Source organism: Myodes glareolus, chromosome 7 (assembly GCF_982192425.1).
Source record: "Myodes glareolus chromosome 7, mMyoGla1.1, whole genome shotgun sequence".
Classification (NCBI taxonomy): domain Eukaryota; kingdom Metazoa; phylum Chordata; class Mammalia; order Rodentia; family Cricetidae; genus Myodes; species Myodes glareolus.
The window spans coordinates 109615640-109636077 of NC_142032.1; positions in this window are offsets into that span (position 1 = coordinate 109615640).

Below are 20438 nucleotides of genomic sequence, written 5' to 3' on the forward strand. Positions count from 1 at the left end.
ACATGCGTTTCTCTGAAAGAGAAGCAGTCTGTTCCAACACTTCAATTCAATGTGCGAAGTGAATGGAGTGTTGCTTCACTTTCTAAATGCTGTCCTTTCAGAGAAAATCTCTTTCCTTTGAAAGTTTTTTAAGCTACTTACAAGCATTCATCAGAAACTCACATGCATTTCTATGAAAGAGAAGCAGTCTGCTCCAACACTTCAATTCACTGTGCGAAGTGAATGGAGTGTTGCTTCACTTTCTAAATTATGTCCTTTCAGAGAAAATCACTTTCCTTTGAAAGTGCCTTAAGCAACTTGCAAGCATTCACAAGAAACACTAATGCGTTTCTATGAAAGGAAGCACTCTGTTCCAACACTTCAATTCACTGCACGAAGGGAATGGAGTGTTGCTTCACTTTCTAAATGCTGTCCTTTCAGAGAAAATCACTTTCCTTTGAAAGTGCCTTAAGCTACTTACAAGCATTCAACAGAAACTCACATGCGTTTCTCTGAAAGAGAAGCAGTCTGTTCCAACACTTCAATTCACTGTGCGAAGTGAATGGAGTGTTGCTTCACTTTCTAAATGCTGTCCATTCAGAGAAAATCACTTTCCTTTGAAAGTGCCTTAAACTACTTTCAAGCATTCACAAAAAACTCACATGCGTTTCTCTTAAAGAGAAGCATTCTGTTTCAACACTTCAATTCACTGTGCGAAGTGAATGGAGTGTTGCTTCAGTTTCTAAATGCTGTTTTTCAGAGAAAATCACTTTCCTTTGAAAGTGCCTTAAGCAACTTGCAAGAATTCACAAGAAACTCACATGCGTTTCTCTGAAAGAGAAGCAGTCTGTTCCAACACTTCAATTCACGGTGCGAAGAGAATGAAGTGTTGCCTCACTTTCTAAATGCTGTCCTCTCAGAGAAAATCACTTTCCTTTGAAAGTGCCTTAAGCTACTTACAAGCATTCAACAGAAACTCACATGCGTTTCTCTGAAAGTGAAGCAGTCTGTTCCAACACTTCAATTCACTGTGCGAAGTGAATGGAGTGTTTCTTCACTTTCTAAATGCTGTCCTTTCAGAGAAAATCACTTTCCTTTGAAAGTGCCTTAAGCTACTTACAAGCATTCAACAGAAACTCACATGCGTTTCTCTGAAAGAGAAGCAGTCTGTTCCAACACTTCAATTCACTGTGCGAAGTGAAGGGAGTGTTGCTTCACTTTCTAAATTATGTCCTTTCAGAGAAAATCACTTTCCTTTGATAGTGCCTTAAGCAACTTGCAAGCATTCACAAGAAACACTAATGCGTTTCTATGAAAGAGAAGCACTCTGTTCCAACACTTCAATTCACTGCACGAAGTGAATGGAGTGTTGCTTCACTTTCTAAATGCTGTCCTTTCAGAGAAAATCCCTTTCCTTTGAAAGTGCCTTAAGCTTCTTACAAGCATTCACCAGAAACTCACATGCGTTTCTCTGAAAGAGAAGCAGTCGGTTCCAACACTTCAATTCACTGTGCGAAGTGAATGGAGTGTTGCTTCACTTTCTAAATGCTGTCCTTTCAGAGAAAATCACTTTCCTTTGAAAGTGCCTTAAGCTACTTGCAAGCATTCACCAGAAACTCACATGCATTTCTCTGAAAGAGAAGCAGTCTGTTCCAACACTTCAATTCACTGTGCGAAGTGAATGGAGTGTTGCCTCACTTTCTAAATGCTGTCCTTTCAGAGAAAATCACTTTCCTTTGAAAGTGCCTTAAGCTACTTGCAAGCATTAGGAAGAAACTCACATGCGTTTCTCTGAAAGAGAAGCAGTCTGTTCCAACACTTCAATTCACTGTGTGAAGTGAATGGAGTGCTGCCTCACTTTCTAAATGCTGTCCTTTCAGAGAAAATCACTTTCCTTTGAAAGTGCCTTAAGCTACTTACAAGCATTCAACAGAAACTCACATGCATTTCTCTGAAAGAGAAGCAGTCTGTTCCAACACTTCAATTCACTGTTCGAAGTGAATGGAGTGTTGCTTCACTTTCTAAATGCTGTCCTTTCAGAGAAAATCACTTTCCTTTGAAAGTGCCTTAAGCTACTTACAAGCATTCACCAGAAACTCACATGCGTTTCTCTGAAAGAGAAGCAGTCTGTTCCAACACTTCAATTCACTGTGCGAATTGAATGGAGTGTTGCTTCACTTTGTAAATGCTGTCCTTTCAGAGAAAATCACTTTCCTTTGAAAGTGCCTTAAGCTACTTGCAAGCATTAGGAAGAAACTCACATGCGTTTCTATGAAAGAGAAGCAGTCTGTTCCAACACTTCAATTCACTGTGCGAAGTGAATGGAGTGTTGCTTCACTTTCTAAATGCTGTCCTTTCTGAGAAAATCACTTTCCTTTGAAAGTGCCTTAAGCTACTTGCAAGCATTAGGAAGAAACTCACATGCGTTTCTCTGAAAGAGAGGCAGTCTGTTCCAACACTTCAATTCACTGTGTGAAGTGAATGGAGTGTTGCCACACATTCTAAATGCTGTCATCTCAGAGAAAATCACTTTCCTTTGAAAGTGCCTTAAGCTACTTACAAGCATTCAACAGAAACTCACATGCGTTTCTCTGAAAGTGAAGCAGTCTGTTCCAACACTTCAATTCACTTTGCGAAGTCAATGGAGTGTTTCTTCACTTTCTAAATGCTGTCCTTTCAGAGAAAATCACTTTCCTTTGAAAGTGCCTTAAGCTACTTACAAGCATTTAACAGAAACTCACATGCGTTTCTCTGAAAGAGAAGCAGTCTGTTCCAACACTTCAATTCACTGTGCGAAGTGAATGGAGTGTTGCTTCACTTACTAAATGCTGTTCTTTCAGAGAAAATCACTTTCCTTTGAAAGTGCCTTAAGCTACTTGCAAGCATTAGGAAGAAACTTACATGCGTTTCTCTGAAAGAGAAGCAGTCCGTTCCAACACTTCAATTCACTGTGCGAAGTGAATGGAGTGTTGCTTCATTTTCTAAATGCTGTCCTTTCAGAGAAAATCACTTTCCTTTGAAAGTGCCTTAAGCTACTTGCAAGCATTATTAAGAAACTCACATGCGTTTCTCTGAAAGAGAAGCAGTCTGATCCAACACTTCAATTCACTGTGCGAAGTGAATGGAGTGTTGCCTCACTTTCTAAATGCTGTCCTTTCAGAGAAAATCACTTTCCATTGAAAGTGCCTTAAGCTACTTGCAAGCATTAGGAAGAAACTCACATGCGTTTCTCTGAAAGAGAAGCTGTCTGTTCCAACACTTCAATTCACTGTGTGAAGAGAATGAAGTGTTGCCTCACTTTCTAAATGCTGTCCTCTCAGAGAAAATCACTTTCCTTTGAAAGTGCCTTAAGCTACTTACAAGCATTCAACAGAAACTCAAATGCGTTTCTCTGAAAGTGAAGCAGTCTGTTCCAACACTTCAATTCACTGTGCGAAGTGAATGGAGTTTTGCTTCACTTTCTAAATGCTGTCCTTTCAGAGAAAATCACTTTCCTTTGATAGTGCCTTAAGCTACTTGCAAGCATTCAACAGAAACTCACATGCATTTCTCTGAAAGAGAAGCAGTCTGTTCCAACACTTCAATTCACTGTGCGAAGTGAATGGAGTGTTGCTTCACTTTCTAAATTATGTCCTGTCAGAGAAAATCACTTTCCTTTGAAAGTGCCTTAAGCAACTTGCAAGCATTCACAAGAAACACTAATGCGTTTCTATGAAACAGAAGCACTCTGTTCCAACACTTCAATTCACTGCAAGAAGTGAATGGAGTGTTGCTTCACTTTCTAAATGCTGTCCTTTCAGAGAAAATCACTTTCCTTTGAAAGTGCCTTAAGCTACTTGCAAGCATTAGGAAGAAACTCACATGCGTTTCTCTGAAAGAGAAGCAGTCTGTTCCAACACTTCAATTCACTGTGTGAAGTGAATGGAGTGCTGCCTCACTTTCTAAATGTTGTCCTTTCAGAGAAAATCACTTTCCTTTGAAAGATCCTTAAGCTACTTACAAGCATTTAACAGAAACTCACATGGGTTTCTCTGAAAGTGAAGCAGTCTGTTCCAACACTTCAATTCACTGTGCGAAGTGAATGGAGTGTTGCTTCACTTTCTAAATGCTGTCCTTTCAGAGAAAATCACTTTCCTTTGAAAGAGCCTTTAGCTACTTACAAGCATTCACCAGAAACTCACATGCATTTCTCTGAAAGAGAAGCAGTCTGTTCCAACACTTCAATTCACTGTGCGAAGTGAAGGGAGTGTTGCTTCACTTTCTAAATTATGTCCTTTCAGAGAAAATCACTTTCCTTTGAAAGTGCCTTAAGCAACTTGCAAGCATTCACAAGAAACACTAATGCGTTTCTATGAAAGAGAAGCACTCTGTTCCAACACTTCAATTCACTGCAAGAAGTGAATGGAGTGTTGCTTCACTTTCTAAATGCTGTCCTTTCAGAGAAAATCACTTTCCTTTGAAAGTGCCTTAAGCTACTTGCAAGCATTAGGAAGAAACTCACATGCGTTTCTCTGAAAGAGAAGCAGTCTGTTCCAACATTTCAATTCACTGTGTGAAGTGAATGGAGTGCTGCCTCACTTTCTAAATGTTGTCCTTTCAGAGAAAATCACTTTCCTTTGAAAGTGCCTTAAGCAACTTGCAAGCATTCACAAGAAACACTAATGCGTTTCTATGAAAGGAAGCACTCTGTTCCAACACTTCAATTCACTGCACGAAGGGAATGGAGTGTTGCTTCACTTTCTAAATGCTGTCCTTTCAGAGAAAATCACTTTCCTTTGAAAGTGCCTTAAGCTACTTACAAGCATTCAACAGAAACTCACATGCGTTTCTCTGAAAGAGAAGCAGTCTGTTCCAACACTTCAATTCACTGTGCGAAGTGAATGGAGTGTTGCTTCACTTTCTAAATGCTGTCCATTCAGAGAAAATCACTTTCCTTTGAAAGTGCCTTAAACTACTTTCAAGCATTCACAAAAAACTCACATGCGTTTCTCTTAAAGAGAAGCATTCTGTTTCAACACTTCAATTCACTGTGCGAAGTGAATGGAGTGTTGCTTCAGTTTCTAAATGCTGTTTTTCAGAGAAAATCACTTTCCTTTGAAAGTGCCTTAAGCAACTTGCAAGAATTCACAAGAAACTCACATGCGTTTCTCTGAAAGAGAAGCAGTCTGTTCCAACACTTCAATTCACGGTGCGAAGAGAATGAAGTGTTGCCTCACTTTCTAAATGCTGTCCTCTCAGAGAAAATCACTTTCCTTTGAAAGTGCCTTAAGCTACTTACAAGCATTCAACAGAAACTCACATGCGTTTCTCTGAAAGTGAAGCAGTCTGTTCCAACACTTCAATTCACTGTGCGAAGTGAATGGAGTGTTTCTTCACTTTCTAAATGCTGTCCTTTCAGAGAAAATCACTTTCCTTTGAAAGTGCCTTAAGCTACTTACAAGCATTCAACAGAAACTCACATGCGTTTCTCTGAAAGAGAAGCAGTCTGTTCCAACACTTCAATTCACTGTGCGAAGTGAAGGGAGTGTTGCTTCACTTTCTAAATTATGTCCTTTCAGAGAAAATCACTTTCCTTTGATAGTGCCTTAAGCAACTTGCAAGCATTCACAAGAAACACTAATGCGTTTCTATGAAAGAGAAGCACTCTGTTCCAACACTTCAATTCACTGCACGAAGTGAATGGAGTGTTGCTTCACTTTCTAAATGCTGTCCTTTCAGAGAAAATCCCTTTCCTTTGAAAGTGCCTTAAGCTTCTTACAAGCATTCACCAGAAACTCACATGCGTTTCTCTGAAAGAGAAGCAGTCGGTTCCAACACTTCAATTCACTGTGCGAAGTGAATGGAGTGTTGCTTCACTTTCTAAATGCTGTCCTTTCAGAGAAAATCACTTTCCTTTGAAAGTGCCTTAAGCTACTTGCAAGCATTCACCAGAAACTCACATGCATTTCTCTGAAAGAGAAGCAGTCTGTTCCAACACTTCAATTCACTGTGCGAAGTGAATGGAGTGTTGCCTCACTTTCTAAATGCTGTCCTTTCAGAGAAAATCACTTTCCTTTGAAAGTGCCTTAAGCTACTTGCAAGCATTAGGAAGAAACTCACATGCGTTTCTCTGAAAGAGAAGCAGTCTGTTCCAACACTTCAATTCACTGTGTGAAGTGAATGGAGTGCTGCCTCACTTTCTAAATGCTGTCCTTTCAGAGAAAATCACTTTCCTTTGAAAGTGCCTTAAGCTACTTACAAGCATTCAACAGAAACTCACATGCATTTCTCTGAAAGAGAAGCAGTCTGTTCCAACACTTCAATTCACTGTTCGAAGTGAATGGAGTGTTGCTTCACTTTCTAAATGCTGTCCTTTCAGAGAAAATCACTTTCCTTTGAAAGTGCCTTAAGCTACTTACAAGCATTCACCAGAAACTCACATGCGTTTCTCTGAAAGAGAAGCAGTCTGTTCCAACACTTCAATTCACTGTGCGAATTGAATGGAGTGTTGCTTCACTTTGTAAATGCTGTCCTTTCAGAGAAAATCACTTTCCTTTGAAAGTGCCTTAAGCTACTTGCAAGCATTAGGAAGAAACTCACATGCGTTTCTATGAAAGAGAAGCAGTCTGTTCCAACACTTCAATTCACTGTGCGAAGTGAATGGAGTGTTGCTTCACTTTCTAAATGCTGTCCTTTCTGAGAAAATCACTTTCCTTTGAAAGTGCCTTAAGCTACTTGCAAGCATTAGGAAGAAACTCACATGCGTTTCTCTGAAAGAGAGGCAGTCTGTTCCAACACTTCAATTCACTGTGTGAAGTGAATGGAGTGTTGCCACACATTCTAAATGCTGTCATCTCAGAGAAAATCACTTTCCTTTGAAAGTGCCTTAAGCTACTTACAAGCATTCAACAGAAACTCACATGCGTTTCTCTGAAAGTGAAGCAGTCTGTTCCAACACTTCAATTCACTTTGCGAAGTCAATGGAGTGTTTCTTCACTTTCTAAATGCTGTCCTTTCAGAGAAAATCACTTTCCTTTGAAAGTGCCTTAAGCTACTTACAAGCATTTAACAGAAACTCACATGCGTTTCTCTGAAAGAGAAGCAGTCTGTTCCAACACTTCAATTCACTGTGCGAAGTGAATGGAGTGTTGCTTCACTTACTAAATGCTGTTCTTTCAGAGAAAATCACTTTCCTTTGAAAGTGCCTTAAGCTACTTGCAAGCATTAGGAAGAAACTTACATGCGTTTCTCTGAAAGAGAAGCAGTCCGTTCCAACACTTCAATTCACTGTGCGAAGTGAATGGAGTGTTGCTTCATTTTCTAAATGCTGTCCTTTCAGAGAAAATCACTTTCCTTTGAAAGTGCCTTAAGCTACTTGCAAGCATTATTAAGAAACTCACATGCGTTTCTCTGAAAGAGAAGCAGTCTGATCCAACACTTCAATTCACTGTGCGAAGTGAATGGAGTGTTGCCTCACTTTCTAAATGCTGTCCTTTCAGAGAAAATCACTTTCCATTGAAAGTGCCTTAAGCTACTTGCAAGCATTAGGAAGAAACTCACATGCGTTTCTCTGAAAGAGAAGCTGTCTGTTCCAACACTTCAATTCACTGTGTGAAGAGAATGAAGTGTTGCCTCACTTTCTAAATGCTGTCCTCTCAGAGAAAATCACTTTCCTTTGAAAGTGCCTTAAGCTACTTACAAGCATTCAACAGAAACTCAAATGCGTTTCTCTGAAAGTGAAGCAGTCTGTTCCAACACTTCAATTCACTGTGCGAAGTGAATGGAGTTTTGCTTCACTTTCTAAATGCTGTCCTTTCAGAGAAAATCACTTTCCTTTGATAGTGCCTTAAGCTACTTGCAAGCATTCAACAGAAACTCACATGCATTTCTCTGAAAGAGAAGCAGTCTGTTCCAACACTTCAATTCACTGTGCGAAGTGAATGGAGTGTTGCTTCACTTTCTAAATTATGTCCTGTCAGAGAAAATCACTTTCCTTTGAAAGTGCCTTAAGCAACTTGCAAGCATTCACAAGAAACACTAATGCGTTTCTATGAAACAGAAGCACTCTGTTCCAACACTTCAATTCACTGCAAGAAGTGAATGGAGTGTTGCTTCACTTTCTAAATGCTGTCCTTTCAGAGAAAATCACTTTCCTTTGAAAGTGCCTTAAGCTACTTGCAAGCATTAGGAAGAAACTCACATGCGTTTCTCTGAAAGAGAAGCAGTCTGTTCCAACACTTCAATTCACTGTGTGAAGTGAATGGAGTGCTGCCTCACTTTCTAAATGTTGTCCTTTCAGAGAAAATCACTTTCCTTTGAAAGATCCTTAAGCTACTTACAAGCATTTAACAGAAACTCACATGGGTTTCTCTGAAAGTGAAGCAGTCTGTTCCAACACTTCAATTCACTGTGCGAAGTGAATGGAGTGTTGCTTCACTTTCTAAATGCTGTCCTTTCAGAGAAAATCACTTTCCTTTGAAAGAGCCTTTAGCTACTTACAAGCATTCACCAGAAACTCACATGCATTTCTCTGAAAGAGAAGCAGTCTGTTCCAACACTTCAATTCACTGTGCGAAGTGAAGGGAGTGTTGCTTCACTTTCTAAATTATGTCCTTTCAGAGAAAATCACTTTCCTTTGAAAGTGCCTTAAGCAACTTGCAAGCATTCACAAGAAAAACTAATGCGTTTCTATGAAAGAGAAGCACTCTGTTCCAACACTTCAATTAACTGCAAGAAGTGAATGGAGTGTTGCTTCACTTTCTAAATGCTGTCCTTTCAGAGAAAATCACTTTCCTTTGAAAGTGCCTTAAGCTACTTGCAAGCATTAGGAAGAAACTCACATGCGTTTCTCTGAAAGAGAAGCAGTCTGTTCCAACATTTCAATTCACTGTGTGAAGTGAATGGAGTGCTGCCTCACTTTCTAAATGTTGTCCTTTCAGAGAAAATCACTGTCCTTTGAAAGTGCCTTAAGCTACTTACAAGCATTTAACAGAAACTCACATGGGTTTCTCTGAAAGTGAAGCAGTCTGTTCCAACACTTCAATTCACTGTGCGAAGTGAATGGAGTGTTGCTTCACTTTCTAAATGCTGTCCTTTCAGAGAAAATCACTTTCCTTTGAAAGTGCCTTTAGCTACTTACAAGCATTCAACAGAAACTCACATGCATTTCTCTGAAAGAGAAGCAGTCTGTTCCAACACTTCAATTCACTGTGCGAATTGAATGGAGTGTTGCTTCACTTTGTAAATGCTGTCCTTTCAGAGAAAATCACTTTCCTTTGAAAGTGCCTTAAGCTACTTGCAAGCATTAGGAAGAAACTCACATGCGTTTCTATGAAAGAGAAGCAGTCTGTTCCAACACTTCAATTCACTGTGCGAAGTGAATGGAGTGTTGCTTCACTTTCTAAATGCTGTCCTTTCTGAGAAAATCACTTTCCTTTGAAAGTGCCTTAAGCTACTTGCAAGCATTAGGAAGAAACTCACATGCGTTTCTCTGAAAGAGAGGCAGTCTGTTCCAACACTTCAATTCACTGTGTGAAGTGAATGGAGTGTTGCCACACATTCTAAATGCTGTCATCTCAGAGAAAATCACTTTCCTTTGAAAGTGCCTTAAGCTATTTACAAGCATTCAACAGAAACTCACATGCGTTTCTCTGAAAGTGAAGCAGTCTGTTCCAACACTTCAATTCACTTTGCGAAGTCAATGGAGTGTTTCTTCACTTTCTAAATGCTGTCCTTTCAGAGAAAATCACTTTCCTTTGAAAGTGCCTTAAGCTACTTACAAGCATTTAACAGAAACTCACATGCGTTTCTCTGAAAGAGAAGCAGTCTGTTCCAACACTTCAATTCACTGTGCGAAGTGAATGGAGTGTTGCTTCACTTACTAAATGCTGTTCTTTCAGAGAAAATCACTTTCCTTTGAAAGTGCCTTAAGCTACTTGCAAGCATTAGGAAGAAACTTACATGCGTTTCTCTGAAAGAGAAGCAGTCCGTTCCAACACTTCAATTCACTGTGCGAAGTGAATGGAGTGTTGCTTCATTTTCTAAATGCTGTCCTTTCAGAGAAAATCACTTTCCTTTGAAAGTGCCTTAAGCTACTTGCAAGCATTATTAAGAAACTCACATGCGTTTCTCTGAAAGAGAAGCAGTCTGATCCAACACTTCAATTCACTGTGCGAAGTGAATGGAGTGTTGCCTCACTTTCTAAATGCTGTCCTTTCAGAGAAAATCACTTTCCATTGAAAGTGCCTTAAGCTACTTGCAAGCATTAGGAAGAAACTCACATGCGTTTCTCTGAAAGAGAAGCTGTCTGTTCCAACACTTCAATTCACTGTGTGAAGAGAATGAAGTGTTGCCTCACTTTCTAAATGCTGTCCTCTCAGAGAAAATCACTTTCCTTTGAAAGTGCCTTAAGCTACTTACAAGCATTCAACAGAAACTCAAATGCGTTTCTCTGAAAGTGAAGCAGTCTGTTCCAACACTTCAATTCACTGTGCGAAGTGAATGGAGTGTTGCTTCACTTTCTAAATGCTGTCCTTTCAGAGAAAATCACTTTCCTTTGATAGTGCCTTAAGCTACTTGCAAGCATTCAACAGAAACTCACATGCATTTCTCTGAAAGAGAAGCAGTCTGTTCCAACACTTCAATTCACTGTGCGAAGTGAATGGAGTGTTGCTTCACTTTCTAAATTATGTCCTGTCAGAGAAAATCACTTTCCTTTGAAAGTGCCTTAAGCAACTTGCAAGCATTCACAAGAAACACTAATGCGTTTCTATGAAACAGAAGCACTCTGTTCCAACACTTCAATTCACTGCAAGAAGTGAATGGAGTGTTGCTTCACTTTCTAAATGCTGTCCTTTCAGAGAAAATCACTTTCCTTTGAAAGTGCCTTAAGCTACTTGCAAGCATTAGGAAGAAACTCACATGCGTTTCTCTGAAAGAGAAGCAGTCTGTTCCAACACTTCAATTCACTGTGTGAAGTGAATGGAGTGCTGCCTCACTTTCTAAATGTTGTCCTTTCAGAGAAAATCACTTTCCTTTGAAAGATCCTTAAGCTACTTACAAGCATTTAACAGAAACTCACATGGGTTTCTCTGAAAGTGAAGCAGTCTGTTCCAACACTTCAATTCACTGTGCGAAGTGAATGGAGTGTTGCTTCACTTTCTAAATGCTGTCCTTTCAGAGAAAATCACTTTCCTTTGAAAGAGCCTTTAGCTACTTACAAGCATTCACCAGAAACTCACATGCATTTCTCTGAAAGAGAAGCAGTCTGTTCCAACACTTCAATTCACTGTGCGAAGTGAAGGGAGTGTTGCTTCACTTTCTAAATTATGTCCTTTCAGAGAAAATCACTTTCCTTTGAAAGTGCCTTAAGCAACTTGCAAGCATTCACAAGAAACACTAATGCGTTTCTATGAAAGAGAAGCACTCTGTTCCAACACTTCAATTCACTGCAAGAAGTGAATGGAGTGTTGCTTCACTTTCTAAATGCTGTCCTTTCAGAGAAAATCACTTTCCTTTGAAAGTGCCTTAAGCTACTTGCAAGCATTAGGAAGAAACTCACATGCGTTTCTCTGAAAGAGAAGCAGTCTGTTCCAACATTTCAATTCACTGTGTGAAGTGAATGGAGTGCTGCCTCACTTTCTAAATGTTGTCCTTTCAGAGAAAATCACTGTCCTTTGAAAGTGCCTTAAGCTACTTACAAGCATTTAACAGAAACTCACATGGGTTTCTCTGAAAGTGAAGCAGTCTGTTCCAACACTTCAATTCACTGTGCGAAGTGAATGGAGTGTTGCTTCACTTTCTAAATGCTGTCGTTTCAGAGAAAATCACTTTCCTTTGAAAGTGCCTTTAGCTACTTACAAGCATTCAACAGAAACTCACATGCATTTCTCTGAAAGAGAAGCAGTCTGTTCCAACACTTCAATTCACTGTGCGAAGTGAATGGAGTGTTGCTTCACTTTCTAAATTATGTCCTTTCAGAGAAAATCACTTTCCTTTGAAAGTGCCTTAAGCAACTTGCAAGCATTCACAAGAAACACTAATGCGTTTCTATGAAAGAGAAGCACTCTGTTCCAACACTTCAATTCACTGCACGAAGTGAATGGAGTGTTGCTTCACTTTCTAAATGCTGTCCTTTCAGAGAAAATCACTTTCCTTTGAAAGTGCCTTAAGCTTCTTACAAGCATTCACCAGAAACTCACATGCGTTTCTCTGAAAGAGAAGCAGTCTGTTCCAACACTTCAATTCACTGTGCGAAGTGAATGGAGTGTTGCCTCACTTTCTAAATGCTGTCCTTTCAGAGAAAATCACTTTCCTTTGAAAGTGCCTTAAGCTACCTGCAAGCATTAGGAAGAAACTCACATGCGTTTCTCTGAAAGAGAAGCAGTCTGTTCCAACACTTCAATTCACTGTGTGAAGTGAATGGAGTGCTGCCTCACTTTCTAAATGCTGTCCTTTCAGAGAAAATCACTTTACTTTGAAAGTGCCTTAAGCTACTTACAAGCATTCAACAGAAACTCACATGCATTTCTCTGAAAGTGAAGCTGTCTGTTCCAACACTTCAATTCACTGTGCGAAGTGAATGGAGTGTTGCTTCACTTTCTAAATGCTGTCCTTTCAGAGAAAATCACTTTCCTTTGAAAGTGCCTTAAGCTACTTACAAGCATTCAACAGAAACTCACATGCATTTCTCTGAAAGAGAAGTAGTCTGTTCCAACACTTCAATTCACTGTGCGAAGTGAATGGAGTGTTGCTTCACTTTCTAAATTATGTCCTTTCAGAGAAAATCACTTTCCATTGAAAGTGCCTTAAGCAACTTGCAAGCATTCACAAGAAACACTAATGCGTTTCTATGAAAGAGAAGCACTCTGTTCCAACACTTCAATTCACTGCACGAAGTGAATGGAGTGTTGCTTCACTTTCTAAATGCTGTCCTTTCTGAGAAAATCACTTTCCTTTGAAAGTGCCTTAAGCTTCTTACAAGCATTCACCAGAAACTCACATGCGTTTCTCTGAAAGAGAAGCAGTCTGTTCCAACACTTCAATTCACTGTGCGAAGTGAATGGAGTGTTGCCTCACTTTCTAAATGCTGTCCTTTCAGAGAAAATCACTTTCCTTTGAAAGTGCCTTAAGCTACTTGCAAGCATTAGGAAGAAACTCACATGCATTTCTCTGAAAGAGAAGCAGTCTGTTCCAACACTTCAATTCACTGTGTGAAGTGAATGGAGTGCTGCCTCACTTTCTAAATGCTGTCCTTTCAGAGAAAATCACTTTCCTTTGAAAGTGCCTTAAGCTACTTACAAGCATTGAACAGAAACTCACATGCGTTTCTCTGAAAGAGAAGCAGTCTGTTTCAACACTTCAATTCACTGTGCGAAGTGAATGGAGTGTTGCCTCACTTTCTAAATGCTGTCCTTTCAGAGAAAATCACTTTCCTTTGAAAGTGCATTAAGCTACTTGCAAGCATTAGGAAGAAACTCACATGCGTTTCTCTGAAAGAGAAGCAGTCTGTTCCAACACTTCAATTCACTGTACAAAGTGAATGGAGTGTTGCTTCACATTCTAAATGCTGTCCTTTCAGAGAAAATCAGTTTCCTTTGAAAGTGCCTTAAGCAACTTGCAAGCATTCACAAGAAACACTAATGCGTTTCTATGAAAGAGAAGCACTCTGTTCCAACACTTCAATTCACTGCACGAAGGGAATTGAGTGTTGCTTCACTTTCTATATGCTGTCCTTTCAGAGAAAATCACTTTCCTTTGAAAGTGCCTTAAGCTACTTACAAGCTTTCACCAGAAACTCACATGCATTTCTCTGAAAGAGAAGCAGTCTGTTCCAACACTTCAATTCACTGTGCGAAGTGAATGGAGTGTTGCTTCACTTTCTAAATGCTGTCCAATCAGAGAAAATCACTTTCCTTTGAAAGTGCCTTAAGCTACTTGCAAGCATTAGGAAGAAACTAACATACGTTTCTCTGAAAGAGAAGCAGTCTGTTCCAACAATTCAATTCACTGTGCGAAGTGAATGGAGTGTTGCTTCACTTTCTAAATTCTGTCCTTTCAGAGAAAATCACTTTCCTTTGAAAGTGCCTTAAACTACTTTCAAGCTTTCACAAAAAACTCACATGCATTTCTGTGAAAGAGAAGCAGTCTGTTCCAACACTTCAATTCACTGTGAGAAGTAAATGGAGTGTTGCTTCAGTTTCTAAATGCTGTCCTTTCAGAGAAAATCACTTTCCTTTGAAAGTGCCTTAAGCAACTTGCAAGAATTCACAAGAAACTCACATGCGTTTCTCTGAAAGAGAAGCAGTCTGTTCCAACACTTCAATTCACTGTGCGAAGTGAATGGAGTGTTGCTTCACTTTCTAAATGCTGTCCTTTCAGAGACAATCACTTTCCTTTGAAAGTGCCTTAAGCTACTTACAAGCATTCACCAGAAACTCACATGCGTTTCTCTGAAAGAGAAGCAGTCTGTTCCAACACTTCAATTCACTGTGCGAAGTGAATGGAGTGTTGCTTCACTTTGTAAATGCTGTCCTTTCAGAGAAAATCACTTTCCTTTGAAAGTGCCTTAAGCTACATGCAAGCATTAGGAAGAAACTCACATGCGTTTCTCTGAAAGAGAAGCAGTCTGTTCCAACACTTCAATTCACTGTGTGAAGTGAATGGAGTGTTGCGTAACATTCTAAATGCTGTCCTCTCAGAGAAAATCACTTTCCTTTGAAAGTGCCTTAAGCTACTTACAAGCATTAAACAGAAACTCACATGGGTTTCTCTGAAAGTGAAGCAGTCTGTTCCAACACTTCAATTCACTGTGCGAAGTGAATGGAGTGTTGCTTCACTTTCTAAATGCTGTCCTTTCAGAGAAAATCACTTTCCTTTGAAAGTGCCTTATGCTACTTACAAGCATTCAACAGAAACTCACATGCATTTCTCTGAAAGAGAAGCAGTCTGTTCCAACACTTCAATTCACTGTGCGAAGTGAATGGAGTGTTACTTCACTTTCTAAATTATGTCCTTTCAGAGAAAATCACTTTAATTTGAAAGTGCCTTAAGCAACTTGCAAGCATTCACAAGAAACACTAATGCGTTTCTATGAAAGAGAAGCACTCTGTTCCAACACTTCAATTCACTGCACGAAGTGAATGGAGTGTTGCTTCACTTTCTAAATGCTGTCCTTTCAGAGAAAATCACTTTCCTTTGAAAGTGCCTTAAGCTTCTTACAAGCATTCACCAGAAACTCACATGCGTTTCTCTGAAAGAGAAGCAGTCGGTTCCAACACTTCAATTCACTGTGCGAAGTCAATGGAGTGTTGCTTCACTTTCTAAATGCTGTCCTTTCAGAGAAAATCACTTTCCTTTGAAAGTGCCTTAAGCTACATGTAAGCATTCACCAGAAACTCACATGCGTTTCTCTGAAAGAGAAGCAGTCTGTTCCAACACTTCAATTCACTGTGCGAAGTGAATGGAGTGTTGCTTCACTTTGTAAATGCTGTCCTTTCAGAGAAAATCACTTTCCTTTGAAAGTGCCTTAAGCTACTTGCAAGCATTAGGAAGAAACTCACATGCGTTTCTCTGAAAGAGAAGCAGTCTGTTCCAACACTTCAATTCACTGTGTGAAGTGAATGGAGTGCTGCCTCACTTTCTAAATGCTGTCCTTTCAGAGAAAATCACTTTCCTTTGAAAGTGCCTTAAGCTACTTACAAGCATTCACCAGCAACTCACATGCATTTCTCTGAAAGAGAAACAGTCTGTTCCAACACTTCAATTCACTGTGTGAAGTGAATGGAGTTTTGCCTCACTTTCTAAATGCTGTCCTTTCAGAGAAAATCACTTTCCTTTGAAAGTGCCTTAAACTACATACAAGCATTCAACAGAAACTCACATGTGCTTCTCTGAAAGAGAACCAGTCTGTTCCAACACTTCAATTCACTGTTCGAAGTGACGGGAGTGTTGCTTCACTTTCTAAATGCTGTCCTTTCAGAGAAAATCACTTTCTTTTGAAAGTGCCTTAAGCAACTTGCAAGCATTCACAAGAAACACTAATGCGTTTCTATGAAAGAGAAGCACTCTGTTCCAACACTTCAATTCTCTGCACGAAGTGAATGGAGTGTTGCTTCACTTTCTAAATGCTGTCCTTTCAGAGAAAATCACTTTCCTTTGAAAGTGCCTTAAGCTTCTTACAAGCATTCACCAGAAACTCACATGCGTTTCTCTGAAAGAGATGCAGTCGGTTCCAACACTTCAATTCACTGTGCGAAGTGAATGGAGTGTTGCTTCACTTTCTAAATGCTGTCCTTTCAGAGAAAATCACTTTCCTTTGAAAGTGCCTTAAGCTACTTGCAAGTATTAGGAAGAAACTCACATGCGTTTCTCTGAAAGAGAAGCAGTCTGTTTCAACACTTCAATTCACTGTGCGAAGTGAATGGAGTGTTGCCTCACTTTCTAAATGCTGTCCTTTCAGAGAAAATCACTTTCCTTTGAAAGTGCATTAAGCTACTTGCAAGCATTAGGAAGAAACTCACATGCGTTTCTCTGAAAGAGAAGCAGTCTGTTCCAACACTTCAATTCACTGTACAAAGTGAATGGAGTGTTGCTTCACTTTCTAAATGCTGTCCTTTCAGAGAAAATCAGTTTCCTTTGAAAGTGCCTTAAGCAACTTGCAAGCATTCACAAGAAACACTAATGCGTTTCTATGAAAGAGAAGCACTCTGTTCCAACACTTCAATTCACTGCACGAAGGGAATTGAGTGTTGCTTCACTTTCTATATGCTGTCCTTTCAGAGAAAATCACTTTCCTTTGAAAGTGCCTTAAGCTACTTACAAGCTTTCACCAGAAACTCACATGCATTTCTCTGAAAGAGAAGCAGTCTGTTCCAACACTTCAATTCACTGTGCGAAGTGAATGGAGTGTTGCTTCACTTTCTAAATGCTGTCCAATCAGAGAAAATCACTTTCCTTTGAAAGTGCCTTAAGCTACTTGCAAGCATTAGGAAGAAACTAACATACGTTTCTCTGAAAGAGAAGCAGTCTGTTCCAACAATTCAATTCACTGTGCGAAGTGAATGGAGTGTTGCTTCACTTTCTAAATTCTGTCCTTTCAGAGAAAATCACTTTCCTTTGAAAGTGCCTTAAACTACTTTCAAGCATTCACAAAAAACTCACATGCATTTCTGTGAAAGAGAAGCAGTCTGTTCCAACACTTCAATTCACTGTGCGAAGTAAATGGAGTGTTGCTTCACTTTCTAAATGCTGTCCTTTCAGAGAAAATCACTTTCCTTTGAAAGTGCCTTATGCTACTTACAAGCATTCAACAGAAACTCACATGCATTTCTCTGAAAGAGAAGCAGTCTGTTCCAACACTTCAATTCACTGTGCGAAGTGAATGGAGTGTTGCTTCACTTTCTAAATTATGTCCTTTCAGAGAAAATCACTTTAATTTGAAAGTGCCTTAAGCAACTTGCAAGCATTCACAAGAAACACTAATGCGTTTCTATGAAAGAGAAGCACTCTGTTCCAACACTTCAATTCACTGCACGAAGTGAATGGAGTGTTGCTTCACTTTCTAAATGCTGTCCTTTCAGAGAAAATCACTTTCCTTTGAAAGTGCCTTAAGCTTCTTACAAGCATTCACCAGAAACTCACATGCGTTTCTCTGAAAGAGAAGCAGTCGGTTCCAACACTTCAATTCACTGTGCGAAGTCAATGGAGTGTTGCTTCACTTTCTAAATGCTGTCCTTTCAGAGAAAATCACTTTCCTTTGAAAGTGCCTTAAGCTACATGCAAGCATTCACCAGAAACTCACATGCGTTTCTCTGAAAGAGAAGCAGTCTGTTCCAACACTTCAATTCACTGTGCGAAGTGAATGGAGTGTTGCTTCACTTTGTAAATGCTGTCCTTTCAGAGAAAATCACTTTCCTTTGAAAGTGCCTTAAGCTACTTGCAAGCATTAGGAAGAAACTCACATGCGTTTCTCTGAAAGAGAAGCAGTCTGTTCCAACACTTCAATTCACTGTGTGAAGTGAATGGAGTGCTGCCTCACTTTCTAAATGCTGTCCTTTCAGAGAAAATCACTTTCCTTTGAAAGTGCCTTAAGCTACTTACAAGCATTCACCAGCAACTCACATGCATTTCTCTGAAAGAGAAACAGTCTGTTCCAACACTTCAATTCACTGTGTGAAGTGAATGGAGTTTTGCCTCACTTTCTAAATGCTGTCCTTTCAGAGAAAATCACTTTCCTTTGAAAGTGCCTTAAACTACATACAAGCATTCAACAGAAACTCACATGTGCTTCTCTGAAAGAGAACCAGTCTGTTCCAACACTTCAATTCACTGTTCGAAGTGACGGGAGTGTTGCTTCACTTTCTAAATGCTGTCCTTTCAGAGAAAATCACTTTCTTTTGAAAGTGCCTTAAGCAACTTGCAAGCATTCACAAGAAACACTAATGCGTTTCTATGAAAGAGAAGCACTCTGTTCCAACACTTCAATTCTCTGCACGAAGTGAATGGAGTGTTGCTTCACTTTCTAAATGCTGTCCTTTCAGAGAAAATCACTTTCCTTTGAAAGTGCCTTAAGCTTCTTACAAGCATTCACCAGAAACTCACATGCGTTTCTCTGAAAGAGATGCAGTCGGTTCCAACACTTCAATTCACTGTGCGAAGTGAATGGAGTGTTGCTTCACTTTCTAAATGCTGTCCTTTCAGAGAAAATCACTTTCCTTTGAAAGTGCCTTAAGCTACTTGCAAGTATTAGGAAGAAACTCACATGCGTTTCTCTGAAAGAGAAGCAGTCTGTTTCAACACTTCAATTCACTGTGCGAAGTGAATGGAGTGTTGCCTCACTTTCTAAATGCTGTCCTTTCAGAGAAAATCACTTTCCTTTGAAAGTGCATTAAGCTACTTGCAAGCATTAGGAAGAAACTCACATGCGTTTCTCTGAAAGAGAAGCAGTCTGTTCCAACACTTCAATTCACTGTACAAAGTGAATGGAGTGTTGCTTCACTTTCTAAATGCTGTCCTTTCAGAGAAAATCAGTTTCCTTTGAAAGTGCCTTAAGCAACTTGCAAGCATTCACAAGAAACACTAATGCGTTTCTATGAAAGAGAAGCACTCTGTTCCAACACTTCAATTCACTGCACGAAGGGAATTGAGTGTTGCTTCACTTTCTATATGCTGTCCTTTCAGAGAAAATCACTTTCCTTTGAAAGTGCCTTAAGCTACTTACAAGCTTTCACCAGAAACTCACATGCATTTCTCTGAAAGAGAAGCAGTCTGTTCCAACACTTCAATTCACTGTGCGAAGTGAATGGAGTGTTGCTTCACTTTCTAAATGCTGTCCAATCAGAGAAAATCACTTTCCTTTGAAAGTGCCTTAAGCTACTTGCAAGCATTAGGAAGAAACTAACATACGTTTCTCTGAAAGAGAAGCAGTCTGTTCCAACAATTCAATTCACTGTGCGAAGTGAATGGAGTGTTGCTTCACTTTCTAAATTCTGTCCTTTCAGAGAAAATCACTTTCCTTTGAAAGTGCCTTAAACTACTTTCAAGCATTCACAAAAAACTCACATGCATTTCTGTGAAAGAGAAGCAGTCTGTTCCAACACTTCAATTCACTGTGCGAAGTAAATGGAGTGTTGCTTCACTTTCTAAATGCTGTCCTTTCAGAGAAAATCACTTTCCTTTGAAAGTGCTTTAAGCAACTTGCAAGAATTCACAAGAAACTCACATGCGTTTCTCTGAAAGAGAAGCAGTCTGTTCCAACACTTCAATTCACTGTGCGAAGTGAATGGAGTGTTGCTTCACTTTCTAAATGCTGTCCTTTCAGAGAAAATCACTTTCCTTTGAAAGTGCCTTAAGCTACTTACAAGCATTCACCAGAAACTCACATGCGTTTCTCTGAAAGAGAAGCAGTCTGTTCCAACACTTCAATTCACTGTGCGAAGTGAATGGAGTGTTGCTTCACTTTGTAAATGCTGTCCTTTCAGAGAAAATCACTTTCCTTTGAAAGTGCCTTAAGCTACTTGCAAGCATTAGGAAGAAACTCACATGCGTTTCTCTGAAAGAGAAGCAGTCTGTTCCAACACTTCAATTCACTGTGTGAAGTGAATGGAGTGTTGCGTCACATTCTAAATGCTGTCCTCTCAGAGAAAATCACTTTCCTTTGAAAGTGCCTTAAGCTACTTACAAGCATTAAACAGAAACTCACATGGGTTTCTCTGAAAGTGAAGCAGTCTGTTCCAACACTTCAATTCACTGTGCGAAGTGAATGGAGTGTTGCTTCACTTTCTAAATGCTGTCCTTTCAGAGAAAATCACTTTCCTTTGAAAGTGCCTTAAGCTACTTACAAGCATTCAACAGAAACTCACATGCATTTCTCTGAAAGAGAAGCAGTCTGTTCCAACACTTCAATTCACTGTGCGAAGTGAATGGAGTGTTGCTTCACTTTCTAAATTATGTCCTTTCAGAGAAAATCACTTTAATTTGAA